This window comes from Carlito syrichta, unplaced genomic scaffold, assembly GCF_000164805.1.
Source record: "Carlito syrichta isolate Samal-C Ts95f unplaced genomic scaffold, Tarsius_syrichta-2.0.1 Scaffold309639, whole genome shotgun sequence".
Lineage (NCBI taxonomy): Eukaryota > Metazoa > Chordata > Mammalia > Primates > Tarsiidae > Carlito > Carlito syrichta.
The window spans coordinates 133305-149550 of record NW_007253735.1 but is presented as its reverse complement, the minus strand read 5'-3'; the positions used below and the strand labels follow the sequence as shown (position 1 = coordinate 149550).

General features: G+C 38.1%; 1 pseudogene; it reads left to right on the top strand.

Moving 5' to 3' along the window:
- Positions 1 to 929: 929 nt before the first annotated feature.
- On the top strand, positions 930 to 2401 carry LOC103269917 (annotated as a pseudogene).
- Positions 2402 to 16246: the final 13845 nt, after the last annotated feature.

Sequence of the window (16246 nt, the reverse complement as noted above, 5' to 3'; positions counted from 1 at the left end):
GAACTTGGATGTAAATTCAAGTCCTCCTAACTCTAAATTTGTACTTCTTCTTTTTTTAATTGTACTGAACTTTTAATAAAATCTGTCAGCCTTTTAAAAAAGCATCATTGTGAGCAAAAACTGAACTGCAAGATTAAAAGTCAAAGTACTAAGACCGTTACTTTAAAAATTTATTTTATTTTATTTTATTTCTTATCTAGATATGCCGATGTTCCTCTGTCATAGCGCATTACTCAAATCCCTATTCGTATATCAAGTCAGTTTCGGGCTTTAAACATTATATGCAGCCAATATTTCAGGAAGCTTCTTTGTAAACATTGAACTTTTCCTTCTGTTAAAGTTTGGGATCACATTCTCACTCATTAAAAACATACTATGGATCTTATGTCCAAGGTAAATCATGAAATCTCTGCTTATGACTCCCCACTGACCACATTAGGTATAACTAGAGAATCTCAGTATATTTTTGGAGCTTCTGAATCAGAGAATACAGGGCAAAGAGGATTAGCACAGGGGTATGGGGGGAGTGCATTCTAGGTTAGCCAGTACTTTAAGCTAGCATCATGAAAGCATGTCCAGGTTACTTTACTTCTGTGGATGCCAGCTTCCTCTTATAAAATGAATCCCTTGGCATGGGTGATATCAATGAATCCCTTGGCATGGGTGATATCAGCTCCATTGCCGTAGGGGAAAGAGATTGTATTCAACTCTGAGTATAGTGTGGGCAAGTGGGAATTTATAGCTAAGGAGCAGGGTAGAAGTCAGTGGGTGGAAAATGACCAAGAAGAAACATGAAGAGTAAAAGGACTGACTCCAAAGCTCTAAATCTGCTCTTTAAAAAATAGAAATTGGGCCTCCGGTGCGGGATGGACGCGGAGCCAGGCGGAGCTGGCCCCGCGGCTCTGGGGGCCGGCTCTCCGGCCCGAGACATGGCTCGAGGTCCCGGTCCTCTAGGCTGGTCTCGTCCCGACACGGTCGCCATGCCCAAGAGAGGAAAACGACTCAAATTTCGGGCCCACGACACCTGCTCCGGTCGAGTGACTGTGGCGGATTATGCCAACCCGGATCCGGCAGTCATGAGGTCTGGACAAGTCAAGAAAGCCGTCGCCAACGCTGTCAGCAGGAAGTAAATTCTCTGTGTGGCTTGGAAGCCTCCCAGGTTCCTGCAGAGGAAGCTCTTTCTGGGGCTGGTGAGCCCTGTGACATCATCGACAGCAGTGATGAGATGGATGCCCAGGAGGAGAGCATCCATGAGAGAACCATCTCCAGAAAAATGAAAAGCAAGAGGCACAAAGAAGAACTGGATGGGGCTGGAGGAGAAGAGCATCCCATGGATATTTGGCTATTGCTGGCCTCCTACATCCATCCTGAGGACATTGTGAATTTTTCCCTGATTTGCAAGAATGCCTGGACTGTCACTTGCACTGCTGCCTTTTGGACCAGGTTGTGCCGAAGGCACTACACGCTGGACGCTTCTCTGCCTTTGCGCCTGCCACCAGAGTCAATGGAGAAGCTGCGCTGTCCCCGGGCATGTGTGATCCGATCTCTGTACCATTTGCTGCTCGAATCTCCAAGAATCCAGCCATTCCAGAAAGCACTCCCAGCACATTAAAGAATTCCAAATGCTTGCTTTTCTGGTGCAGAAAGATTGTTGGGAACAGACAGGAACCAATGTGGGAATTCAACTTCAAGTTCAAAAAACAGTCCCCTAGGTTAATGAGCAAGTGTATGGGAGGATTACAGCCTCTTGTTCAGTATGAAGATGTTCATACCAATCCAGACCAGGACTGCTGCCTACTGCAGGTCACCACCCTCAATTTCATCTTTATTCCAATTGTCATGGGAATGATATTTACCCTGTTTGCTATCAGTGTGAGCACTGACATGCGGCATCATCGAGTGAGACTGGTGTTCCAGGATTCTCCTGTCCATGGTGGTCGGAAACTGCCAGTGAACAGGGTGTGCAAGTCATCCTGGACCCAGTGCACAGCGTTCGACTCTTTGATTGGTAGCATCCTCAATATGCATTCTCCCTGAGAGCATAGTTTCTGCTTCCCATCCCTTGGGGCAGCCAGGAGTCTAGTCCATTAGTAATCAGATTCCAGTTTGGAAGGGTTGACTGGATTGTTATATCTGGTTAGTAATGCACATGCTCTTCAGCTTCCTGGGGCTCCTGTTAGGGGAGGGAGAAGTTTTGAATTAAGAAGAAAAACATCTATGATTTATAAACATATTTTAATGTAAAAATTTGCATTTGAAGGGATTGACCCTGTTTTCTGTGTTAAAGCCCCATTTGGTGCTATTGAGTTGTTTGTTCTTTTTTCTTTTATCCCAGCAAAAATGGTTGATCTTGCTTTAGGGGAAAATTAAACTCCTAAATCTCCAAAAAAAAAAAAAAAAAGAAATTGGGTTCTTGGTTTCCTTATTTATAAGAATTGGCACAAAATTTCTGTCCTACTTACCTCAGAGGGTTTATTTTTCAGGGCTTTAAAATTTATTTTAAAATAAAAAATTGACAAATAAGAATTGTATATATTTATTGTGTACACTGTGATGTTTTGAAATATGTATACACTGTGGAATGGCTAAATTGAGCTAGTTAACATGTGCATTATCTCACATACTTATCATTTTGTTTGTGGTGAAAACACAAAATCTACTCTTACCAATTTTCAAGTATACAATACATTGTAATTGGTTAGAGGCACCATGTTGTGCAATATATTTCCTTAACTGATTCCTTCTGCCTAATTAAATTTTGTATCCTTTGATGAATACCTCCCCAATCTTCCCCGAAGTCCACCACAGATTCTGATAATCTCCATTCTACCCTCAGTTTCTATGAGTTGAACTTTTTAGATTCCACATATAAGTGAGATTTTGCAGTGCCTGACTTATTTCACCAAACATAGTATCCTCCAGGCATATCCATGGATGACAGGATCTTTTTTTCAGAGAATTTTTCCCCCCTCAATGCAATGTGATGCCTTTATTTAAAATATGAAAAGAAATATTGATATATTACTTGAATCTCTTTGTCTTTAAATATTTATTTGTGACGAGAACACTTAAGATCTATTCCTAGAGATTTTCTTTCTTTTCTTTTTTTATTGTAAAGATGTTTATTGTAAAAATGTGGGGTGCAAGTCATGGACTCTAAATCCATTCAGGTTGCTTTGACATTCATAATTTTGTCTTTCTTTATGTTTGCATAATAGTCCATCATGTATATGTACCACATTTTCTTTATCCAGTCCACTTTCGATGGGCAGCCGAATTGGTTCCATATTTTTGCTGTTGTGAATAGTGCTGCAATAAAAATGTGTGTGCAAGTATCTTTTTTATAGAATGATTTGTGTTCCTCTGGGTATAATCCCAAAAGGGGGATTGATGGATCACATGGAAGGTCAATTTCTAGTTCTTTTAAAAATTGCCACACTGTTGTCTGTAGAGGCTGAACTGTTTTGCACACCCACTAACAGTGTAGAAGCATTCCCTTTTCTCCGTATCCTCTCCAGGATCTGCTGTTTTTTGTTTTATTAATAATGACCTTTCTTTGGAGTTAGGTGGTATGGTATCTGTGTGCTTTTGATGTGCATTTTTCTGATGATTAGTGAGGCTGAGCACATTTTCATGTGTCTGTTGCTATTCATGTGTATGAGAAGTATCTATTCATGTCTTTTGCCTACTTTTTAATTGGGTTTGCTTTTTTCCTTTTGGCTCTTTTGAGTTCATTGTAGATCCTGAATGTTAGGCCTTTGTCAGATACATGGTTAGCAAATATTTTTTCCCATTTTGTGAACCATCTTCCTGCTCTCTTGATTGGTTTCTTTTGCTGTGCAAAAGTTTTTCAGTTTGATGAGGTCTCAATTGTGTCTGTCTTATCTTTTATGGCATATGCTTTTGGGGTTATGATCAGGAATTGGTTGCCTATTCCAATGTGCAATCTGCACATTGCACTTGTCTCCTGCATTTTCTAAGATTCTTATAGTTTGAGGTTTTACATTTAGGTCTTTGATCCATTTAAAGTTGATATTTTGTGTATGGTGATGGGTAGACTTTGACAAAGTCTCGGGGTACAAAATCAATGTGTAAAAGACTGTCGCATTTCTATACACCAACAATAAGCAGACATAGAACCAAATAAAAAGCACAATTCTGTTTACAATTGACACAAAAAATGAAATACCTTGGTATCTTCTTGACGTGAGAAGTGAAAGACCTTTACACTGAAAACTAAAAAACAAAGAAATCAAAGATGACATAAACAAATAGAAAATCATTCCATACTCATGGATTGGAAGAATCAATATTGTCAAGATGTCCATCCTACCCCAAACAATCTACAGATTCAATTTAAAACCATCAAACTACCAATATCATTCTTCTCAGATCGAAAAACGACAATACAGAAATTTATATGGAAACAAAAAAGAGCACAAATAGCCAAGACAATTCTCAACAAAAGAAACAAAGCAGGAGGTATCACAATCTATCACAAGATAGCACAAGTCTATCACAAGTTAGACTTTATACTTTACTGTAGGGCTATAATAATCAAAACAGCCTGGTACTGGTACAAGAACAGGCATATAGACCAATGGAACAGTATAGGAATTCCAGAAGCAAAAACTCAATCTCTCAACCAACTCATCCTTGACAAAGCCATCAATAACAATCACTAGGAAGAGGAGACCCTGTTCAGCAAATGGTGCTGGGAAAACTGACTGACTGCATACAGAAGAAGAAAACAGAGGGTTTTTAAAAAAAAAAAATAAAGATCAAAGGAGTTACACAATCACAAAAATCACAACATAAACCAAGAATGTTGAAAACCTCTTTTATTCCCACACATTTTCCTTTGTGGTTACATCTCCACATATCCTTGTGATACCAGTCTCTCTCTCTCTCTTTTTTTGAACTGGAGTCTCACTCTGTTGCCCAGGCTGGAGTGCAGTGGCACACTCAGGCCACCCCAGTGTTGACATGCCAGGCTCTGACGATCCTTTCGCCACAGCCTTCCAAGTAGCCGGAACTATAGGTGAGCACTACCATGTCCGACTAATTTTTATTTATTTATTTATTTATTTATTTATTTATTTATTTATTTATTTACTGTAGAGACGAGATCTTGCCAGGTTGCCCTGACTGGTCTGGAATCCGCAGACTCAGGCAATCCACTCTCCTCGGCCTCCTAAAGTGCTGGGGTTACAGGTTGAGCCATCAAACCCAGCCGATACCAGTCTCTTTAATGTAACTCCCAGAAAATTTCAAGCTGGGGAATTTTAGAGACTAAAAGCTAAATTTCCCTTCAAGAACAATTTTCACCTCTGCTGACTATTTGATCCACTAGGTAATGTTACACCTCAAATTATTCTGACAATTTACAGGTGGTTACTTTACCTATGCCAGTCTCTCCTAAAATGACCATGGTCATACAACAAATAAATCAGTGGGCTGTTCTTCAGGAGGAGGCCACACAAAGGTGGAAGTTTCCATTCAATAGCTAGTGATGTCAATATCCAGAGGGAGAGACCTAAATCTTAAGAAGTTTCTTAAAGGAGCAGCTCTCATGTAAACCTTTACAAGTGGGAAGAGTAAGATGCTGAAGAGGAAAAAAGATGTTGGAACAGGGGGATTAGCGTGAATAAAGGCACAAATATGGACAATGAGAAAACTTAAAGAGTATTTAAAGTGTAGTTGGAGGCCTGGAAACAACCAAAGCAATCCTCAGTAGCTGTGATGATTAATTTCATGTGTCAACCCATCTGGATCACAGGCTGCCAAGACATTTGGTCAAGCAATCTGGGTGTGTCTGTAATGGTGCTTCTGGATGTGATTCACATTTGAATAAGAAGAATGAGCAAAAACACAGTTAGAATGAAGAAGATTAGTTCAGAAGCATAAAAAGAAAGAAAAAAGAAATGATTGAGATGGTGGATATACCAACTACCCTGATCTGATCACTATACAAATGTATAGTGTATAATTGTATCAAAATATCACATGTACCCCGTAAATATGCACAACTATTGTGTATCCATAAAAATTAAGAATAAATAATTAATTAAAAATTAATTCCTTAACACCAAAAGCAAAATTAACCAAAGCAAAATGTGTTTTCAGTTGTTGGTTGAACCATACAGAAATTAATTATTACAATTGACTTTAAGACACAAAAATTGATTTTACGTCCCTACTGTGATATATCTTAGGGTTAAAAATAAGTATAAAAAAACTAAAAAATGTTTTCCGTAATAACATCATTAGTAATAATATTGACATTGTTTGGAAATATTATGTGTGTGCATATGCACACATGATTAGGCAATTAAGTAAAAATTATGTTAATAATTCAGTAAATTATGTAAATGATTGTACTAATTTCATTAGGAACCAAGATTTTCACTATAAGAGGGAATAAATATAAAAATAAGTTATATAATCTGATATGAATTATAACATCAGTATGAATTCATGGTGAATTTTTTTCTCCTCAAGAAAATAAAGCACAGGCACAATTCTTTTTTCTTTTTTTAGTTGGAGTCTCACTCCATCACCCAGGCTGGAGTGCAGTGGCATGTACCCTCACGGCCACCCCAGTCAACCTGCTGGGCTCAGGCAATCCTTCTACCTTAGCCTTCCAAGTAGCCGGAACTACAGGCACACACTACCACACCCAGCTAATTTTTTTAGTTTTATTATAGAAATGAGATATCACCAAGTTGCCCAGGCTGTTCTCAAACCCATGGCCTCAGGCAATCCCCTCACCTCGGCCTCCCAAAGTGCTGATATTACAGGCTTGAGCCACTGCGCCCAGCCCAAACATACTTTTTAGGTTACACATATTTTTCAAGTCCAAACTGGAAAAAGACTTGGAAACAATGACCAACACAGCTTATGATCTTCAAATATAATTTACAATGAAAGGAACATTGCCTTTGGAGAAATGGTTGATTCTAGGTCTGAGAAAGGAAATGAACAAGATAAGCCTAGAAGATCTTTCAGAACCTGAAAGGACAGAGGTGTCAAAGACTGCTACAGTCAGGTCAAAAGGATCAGAAGCCAACTTGAAGAGACTCTCTCTGACCAAGAATACTAATTTTGTTGAACAGAAACATTTCAAACGTGACAAAATCTGAAGGTTCATAATAATACCAAAATATAAAGATCTTTAGAAACCAACATAGTGTTCTGAAAACTGTTAAATAAGAAAACATTTAATCTGTCTTTCCTGAACTAGCTCAATCTCACCAAAGAAGTATTGTGGGAAAGTTACTTATAGAAGCAGTCTAGCTAATAAAAGCAGAAGAATTGACAGATTAGAATATCCCCATTTTGGGTTTGTGTTACGTGTCTATTGGGTAGGACTGCTCTTGAGAACAGCTTTGAAAAAAACCTCATGGACGGCCTAGCTTGCCTGAAAGATAGATGACCCTGGTCCGTGACTTTGATTTGGGGCATTGATTTTCTTTTTTTTCCTATGAAAACTCATTTTGTTATATATAGTACAAAATTAAAGGCTAATTAGTACCAGTGTGAATGGCACAAGATTTAGGGTGAACAAAATCTGTGGTTTTTCTCTTTCTGTGCATCTGTATGTGTGTAGCATGTTTTGTGTACCCTTGAATCTAAAATATAAGTAAACAAACAAACAAATAAATAAAGAGAAAGGGGGGCCATAGCCAGGGATTAACAAAGTAAATTGCATGCAACCTGGTACCATGTACTTTCTCCTCAGGATCATTGATTTTTAAAGTTTGGTTCCCCCAAACAATCATCGGCATTGCCTGGAAATTCTTAGGCTCCACCCAATGTTGCTCTGAAACAAATCTATTAGTCTCAAAAAAGCCACCATTTTGCAACTTTTAATTCACACAGGCAAATGTAATCAATGGCTGCTAAAACCAATAGAAGAACTTCTATTCTATGATAGGGAACTTCATACTGGTTGGAAAAGACTGACTATATCCCGTTCCACCAGTCAATCTGACCATCTCAAAATCAGAGACAATCAGACTTTATGTGCCTTCTGATGTGATGCAGTAGGAAGTTCACAACCACAATTATAGGATGTTCTTGCTATATAGTCAAACCTGAACCTGATCAAACTTTTAGATCTAATTGCAACTTTCTGGAAAACACAGACTACAGAAAAACAGGTTAAACAACATGTAGGCAGCAAAGAAACATATTAAACAAATCTGGAACGTGGGATATTCTACAGGACAAACAACTCAATTTTTTCAATACATAAACTAAATGACAAAAAAATAGGTAGTAAGAACACTTGTTTGAATTTTCTTTCAAATAAATTAATTGTAAAAAGACATTGATGGGAAATTGAATGATGTCTGAATAGTCTATAACAGCAAACAAATTAGTTTACCTGTGTGAATTATATTAGGTATATTTTTAAGAAAACATCTTTTAGAGATACATAGTGAAGTATCTACAGGTACAATAATATGATATTTAGAATTTATTTCAACATCATACAGCAATTGGCAGTATTTGTTGAGTCAGGAAGAAGGAGATATTATCTCTTGGCATTTCTCATTCTTTTTTGGCTACCCACAATTTGAAGGGCTTTTTATTTAGAAAATCTCCCCATCCTCCAATGCAAAGCTGGTATCTTGGTATTGGAGTAGTTGAAAATGCTGACTACAGGGTCTCCTGCCATGATCTGCAGTAAGGACACAGGCACAAGACATAGATCCTACCATCACGGGCACTCTCCTAGGACTTTGGAGGCAGTGGGGACAAGTGGCTATGATTCTAGTGGCAACATTTAGTGGTATTCACCTGGGGGGTTGACGGTGCAATCTCTAGTGTCTGAGCACAGAAGTAGTAATGGGGTTTCCACTGGACACCTGCAACATGATTGGATCCTTGTTCCAAGCTGAGTATCATGTAGGCTATGCCCTCTAGGAGATTCCCCAGACCATCTGGAAATTGGGTTTCTGAATCACCCATTTCCCATTGATTTTCTGCTTAAAATAAACTTTCATGAATTCCCACTAGATGTCTATCTAACTCCTACCATCTGTCTCACATTTCTTGCCATCTAACCAATTAGCATAAATTAGCCTTATTCTCTTACCTACAATTTACTTACGTATTTACTTTTAGCTAAAGCCAGTCCCTCCCTGTGCCTACTAAATGCCTGCTAAAGACATCTCTACTGGCCTTTTCAAGAATACCACTTCAGTCATTTCCCCCTTTTTCCATAATCATCGACTTGTCATGGTCTATGGGATCATTCTCTCCAATATACAAGAGCATGATTTATCTCATCTTACAAAGCAAACAAACAAACAAACAAAGTTACTTCTCCTGATCCTATTTCCTTCGCCAGTTATCACTTCATTTCTTGGCTCCTAAAAGTTTGTACTTGGTATTTCCATTGCCACTTTTCTAATTGTCTCTTATAGCCACCACCAGCAGGCCCTTATCCTCATGGTTTTCACAAGGAGCATCATCAAAGTTATCAGAAATTTCTACGTTATAAAACCTAATGGTCAATTATAATTCTTATCTGACCTATCAGAGTTTGAAATACTTCTTTAATAGAGACAATTGCCCTCCAGGCTTCCCAGAATTCTTTCATTTTAGAGAAAGAAAGAAAAAAGGAAGGAAGAGAGGGAGGGAGGGAGGGAAAGAGGGACAGAGGAAAGGGGGAGAGAAATTTGAGTATTTACTAAGGACCAGATACTGTGCTTGATATTTTATATAGACAACTTCATTTAATTCTTATAGTAATTCAGTGGTATATGTGCTATATTTATTCAGATTTTATAAATGCTCTTGAGATCCATAGAGATTCTGGTCTCTAACACTATTTTTGCACTAAAAGACTTGTTGGAAAAATGGCTGACCCCATGTCTGGGCAGGTAGGTCTTGATAAAACCAAACTAATTTTTTTTTTAGTTCTAGAAAGTTATTTATGCTAAAAAGCAAGAAAATATTCAGAAATTAGTGAGAACTGAAAGGGAAATTACTGGCCAAATTTTTAATAACTTGAGCTCAGAAAGGAGAAAACTGACTGTACAATGTAGAAATGCATTCAATATGAGTCCACAATGATACACAGAAAGTTATAAAGAGAAGATTAGCATGAATGAGTCTAATAAACTTGATGAGTAGCATTGGCTCATTTATTCTACTAAAGAAAAATTAGAAAATTTTAAATGTTAGATCCCTCTTTTAAATATATGTTGAAAAAAGTGTAAACCTATTGAAATTCAAACATTATAAAACAAATACCCATGTCCTTAGATTCATAATTATTAACATTTGGCCCATTTTCAAACACCATGACCTTTTCCACCTATAACACTGGTGTTATCTTATATAATCACAAAATAATTATTATACTAAAAAATTGATATTAATTACAGTATAATTAACTAACACAGTTTATATTCAAACTTTTCTAATTACTCCATTTTTTTTTGAGTTGGAGTTGCTCAGGCTGGAGTGCAGTGGCACGCTCAGGGCCACCCCAGCGTTGACCTGCTGGGCTCCAGTGATTCTTCCAAGTAGCCGGAACTGCAGGCACGCACTTCCATGCCTGGCTCACTTTTTGATTTTTATTGTAGAGATGAGGTCTCGCCAAGTTGCCCAGGCTGTTCTCGAACCCATGGGCTCAGGCAAGCCCCTCACCTCGGCCTCCCAAAGTGCTGGGATTACAGGCTTGAGCCACTCCGCCCGGCCCAATACTTTTATTTGGGGAGGGGGGGAGTTGGAGTCTTACTCTGTCACCCAGGCTGGAATGCAGTGGCACACTCACGACCACCGCAGCCTCGATCTGCTGGGCTCAGGCGATTCTTCTGCCTCAGCCTTCCAAGTAGCTGAAGTACAGGCATGTGCCACCAAGCCCAGTTAATTTTTTGATTTATTGTGGAGACGAGGTCTTGCCAAGTTGCTCAGGCGGGTCTCAAACCCCTGGGCTTAGGCAATCCTTTCACCTCGGCCTCCCAAAGTGCTGGGATGACAGTCTTGAGCCACTGTGCCTGGTGCCTGCCACCACACCCAATACTTTTTTTTTAACAATTTATTTTTTGACAGCTTCCAATGTATGATCACACATGGCATTTAATTTACATATCTCTTTAATCTTTTAAAATCTGAAACAGTTCTTCAAATTTTCTTTTTCATTCACAACATTGAGATTTTTGAAAAGTACAAGCCAGTGTTTTATAGGATATCCCCAATTTGGGTTTGAATGGTTGTTTCCTAATAAATACATTAAGGTTATGAAGGATATACTATGCGAATGAGGTTGTATTTTTCTCAATGCATCAATCACATTAAGGCATGTGATGCTGTATAGTAATTTAACTGCTTGGTTAAAAGTGCCCACCTAATTAGATGTTTTCTAACTCAAGGTGGGATAACAGTAAAATGACACCAAAGGACATTGCCTCAAGCTGATAAAGTCATGCAAAATATCCAAAATTGGATTTTCTGTTGGATTTCTTTTAAAATATTTTTAGTAGTAGCATGATCCTAGGAAATGAAAGAATGAGAGATTTCATTAACTACAAATGTCGTTTACATTTGCACTTCTTAGGAATCTGTTACGTTCAAAGAGTTCTACATTTAAATTGAGAAATATATTTATCTATATGAACAATCTAAAACCCAGTCAATTGGTCAGCCTGGATGGATCAGAAGAAATGTGTAAATAGAGAGAAAAACTGGATAATGTCTATAACTCCAATCCTGGTATATGGGTTTGGTGACCACTCCTCTTTTAAAGTTATGAAACTGATATGACAGCTATCAAGATCAAACACAAATCTCATCAGTCTTCTATAATCCAAGATGATAAGACTTCCCTTAGCGTGAATGCATCTGTCTACCCTTGTAAGAATTAAAATTAAATATACAAACGTTTGGGATAGTTAGGTTCAACTTTTAATATTTTAACTTAAAAAGAAATTCAGCACATTTGATATTTTATATACTTGTAAGTGGGACAAAATTTAACCTATTAGAATGAGAGTCTTTTAAGTGTAACTTGAAATGCATAATTGGGTAATGGATTTAAAATTATAATTGTAGGTTAGATTATTACTAAATTTATCTAAAAGTTTGGAAGATCTATGATAACTTTAGATCCACTGAATTTCTTGTATTTATAACTTTTAATTATTGCACTTATAAGAATTATTTACTCCTTAGGATGGTTCTATTCTCAGAGAATAGAAGTCTTTAAAAGGAAAATCTACTAATATAAATATAATTAGGAATACTTTTAAGTATTTAATAAACTAAGCTATAAATAATATACATAATTTATAAGGTCCCGAAAAGAGATTGTTAAAAATTGCAGACATCACAGACTTGGAAATAGAATAAGAAAATTGTATAAAAGTGAATTTAAAAGAGTAAATGAGAATCCCTGTGTTTTTGTCACCCAGTGACAGTTTTAACCTAGAGGGGAAAGTAAATATTCTGTCGCAGCAGACTGAGTGAAGATCTGAAGGGGTCCTTAAAAAACTGATTGGAGCCACAGGGCAAATAACCTCAGGATTGGTGGTTTGTCTTGGAAGAACTAATAAGCTAATCTCCACCACAGACACCATTAAATTTTTATTATTAACATTGCTTTCAGATAATTTTATTTGAAGTCAGCTAACTGATAAATGCAAATTCCTTTTTCCTGCACTTATCAATCCCTCAACAACCTGAGGATCATGAGATCTAGTTTATCTCCCTCCCTCGTTCCCTCTCTCTCCCTCGTTCCCCTTCCTTCCCTCCTTGGTCTCTTCTTCTCTGAGTATCATGAAGTGTCTCTCCCTACTGCAGTGTCACAACGTCCTCTTCCCTTGCTCACTTCTGGGCATTTCTGTGGCTGGTGTTTTAGCTGGTACTGAAGTATACAAAACACAGCTACATACAACTGTTATTTTAATGTGTTAAGGAATTGGACTGGGATGGTCTCAAGCATCAACCTGGTGACATTCTTTCTTTTTTCCTTCGAATAGATGTTACTTCTCCAGAAATGTTGAGACCATCTTCCTAGGGAGACTCAGAGATGACTTATCTGGGTGTCCCCTCCATTCCCCAGATTCCCATGTGACCCTTGCTTGCACTGTAGAGGGTTCAGGTGGGACTGCAGTCTCCACCCAGTACAAAACCTCCCACAGTCCCTGTCCTGACAATGAATATCCACCTTCCTAGGTTTGGATGCTGTCACTTCCTCCTCTCCCTACTTTCACCTCTTTTCATGGGTCATGTAGATTAAATTTCCACAACCAAAGGATCTCTTTATTATAAGGTAGTGACTGGTTTGAGTTAGGATCTATTTTGCAAGTGAGTAAACTGAAGTTTAAGGTTAGGTAACAAGCTTAAGGTCACTCAGGAAAACTAAATTTCCATATATGTAACCTCTGAGGTAATTAATAAACATGTGAAATTAATAAGCAGTTATTTATTCATTTTTCTTAACAATATTAACCTATGTATTTAAGATGTCACCAAATGGCTATTTTTTTAAAGTTGCATATACTTTGGAAGATAAAACAAATGTTTATGCCTTCAGAATTCAGGAATATGTGACAATGATCAAAAGTATCATTTCTGTTGGCAAAGAAATATTCTAGTGTTTGTACAAAGATCTATCAAGTTGTAATAATAGCTGTGAAATTCATTTTTAGCCTTTGTGATTCTTCATACAAATTAGACTCCAGACTGCCTTGTAGCATTCACTTCATGGGTTGGTCTTTTTAAAATTATATTGTTCTTTAAAGTTGATTTGTGTTAAGGACTATGCAGTATACATTGCTTTTAGCAGCCCCTTTCCTTTTTTGTGTGTGTGTCCTTGGTAATTTTACTGAGATATAGATAAAAGTAAATGTGTACAAAAATATATACAACAAAACATACAAATGTAAATGGAAAATAAAAAGATACTTCACAAGGAAAAAAAATAAGGTGACTGGAGGAGGATGATTAAGGAAGCTCTGCCTTTGGAAGTAATGCTGGTATCTTTTCCCTGGGGAATGCATTGCAAAGCAAGATATTAATACCAGTTACCACGGAGAAGCCAAGTTTTTTCCAGGGCCTGAACCTGGCAATGGATGATATGGAAAGGGAGACTCTGGCCCTGGTACTCAGACATGGCCTCCATGTACGACCTTTCCATGCACCATCCACTCCTTCCAGTCACATGCCCAAGAACCACCCAACACTGTCTTCTGTTCAGGGCTGGCTTCATAGAGGCACACAGTCCAGTCTTTTGTCATGAGGTTATGATGCAGAGTGTGACTCATTTTTTTCATAGCTGTGTTGTTCCTGTCTATGTGAGAATGGATAGAAAAGCTGAATTTGCACATTATTTGGACCTGAGGATAGATGACATAGGAGATGAGACCCTGGAACTGGTACTCAGGCAAGTTGCCTGCCATCTGTGTCTCTCCAGTCTGGTCCATCAAAGTTCAGGACATAAGGCTCCCCTGAGGTGCCAGCAGACAGCTATTTGGGTAGGTGCGAATACAGCGCTCAGTAAATTTCTTGCTTTCATTGCCATCAAGATTCCAGAATTTATTCACCAAGACAGCATGGGTAACATCAAGGGATGAGAGTTTAAACATCTCTTTGTTGTCCTTTGAAAACAAGGTAAAAGAACGATCCTTAATATCACACATACCATAAAGTATTATATTTGTCTTCCCTAAAATTGCCCTCAGATGCAAGCATTAACATATTTAGGATGAGCACTCTGCAGCCTAGAGTGCCTGACTTCCTACCACTTGTGTGACCTCAGACTGATTACTTAACCTCTTCTTTCCTCCATTTCTTCATTAAATGATACTGTTTTTTTTTAAGTGAATATTTTTTATTATGATATTGTGGGGTACAGTTAAGGGTTAGGTATACAAATATGCTTCATTCAGGCCCCCTTGTTGATAACAGGTGTCTCCTCATCCACAGACAGATATTTACTACCATTAGTCCACCCCCCCATAGTTTCCCACCACTGTCAGTCATTTTCTTATGGTAGTGCGTTGGATGATCAAGGTCCACTATATGAGTGAGAACATGTGATACTCAGATCTTTGTTTCTGTGAGAGGTCACTCAGTATTATAGACTCTAGTTCCATCCAGGTTGCTGTGAAATTCATGATTTTGTTCTTTTTTATGGCTGCATAGTATTCCATTGTGTATATGTACCACATTTTTTAAATCCAGTCCTCTTTTGATGAACAGCATGGTTGGTTCCAGGTTCTTGCTATTGTGAACAATGCTGCGATAAACATTCGTGTGCAGGTATCTTTTTTATAGAGTGATTTGAGTTCTTCAGAATATATTCCCAGCAGGGGGATTGCAGGGTCATATGGGAGGTTGATGTTTAGAGCTTTAGGAATTGCCACACTGCTTTCCACAGAGGTTGCACTAGTTTACACTCCCACCAACAGTGTAGAAGTGTTCCCTTTTCGCCACACCCTCTCCAACAACTGTTATTTTTTGAGTTATTGATAATGGCCATTCTGACTGGAGTTAGGTGGTATCTCAGTGTGGATTTGATTTACATCTCCCTGGTGATTAGTGAGGTTGAGCATTTCTTCATGTGTCTGTTGGCTGCTCAGATGTCTTCCTTTGTGAAGTGTCTGTTCATATCTTTTGCCCATTTTATAATGGAGTTGTTTGTTTTTTTCTTTTCAGCACGTTTGAGTTCCTTGTAGATCCAAGATGTTAAACCTTTGTCAGACCTGGAGTTGGCAAATACTTTTTCCCAGTCTGTAGGCTGTCTCCCTGCTCTCTTGATGGTTTCTTTGGCTTTGCAGAAGCTTGTCAGTTTAAAGAGGTCCCACTTGTCTATCTTCTCTCTTATGACCTGTGGGTTTCAGGTTTTGTTCAGGAATTGGATGCCAGTTCCGATTTCCATGAAGGTATGTCCTTCATTTAATAAGGTTCTTATGGTTTGAGGTTTTACTTTTAGGTCTCTGATCCATTTGGAGTTAATTTTTGTGTATGGGGATAGATAGGGGTCCGATTTCAATCTTCTGCATGTGGTCAGCCAGTTTTCCCAGCACTATTTACTGAATAGGTTCTCCTCTCCCCGGTGGTAGGTGGTGGAGGCTTTGTCAAAGATGAGTTGATTGAGAAATTGAGGTTTTGCTTCTGGGATCTCAATTCTATTCCATTGATCTGTATGCCTGTTCCTATACCAATACCAAGCTGTTTTGATGATTATAGCTTTATAGTAAAGTTTGAAGTCTGGTAATGTGATACC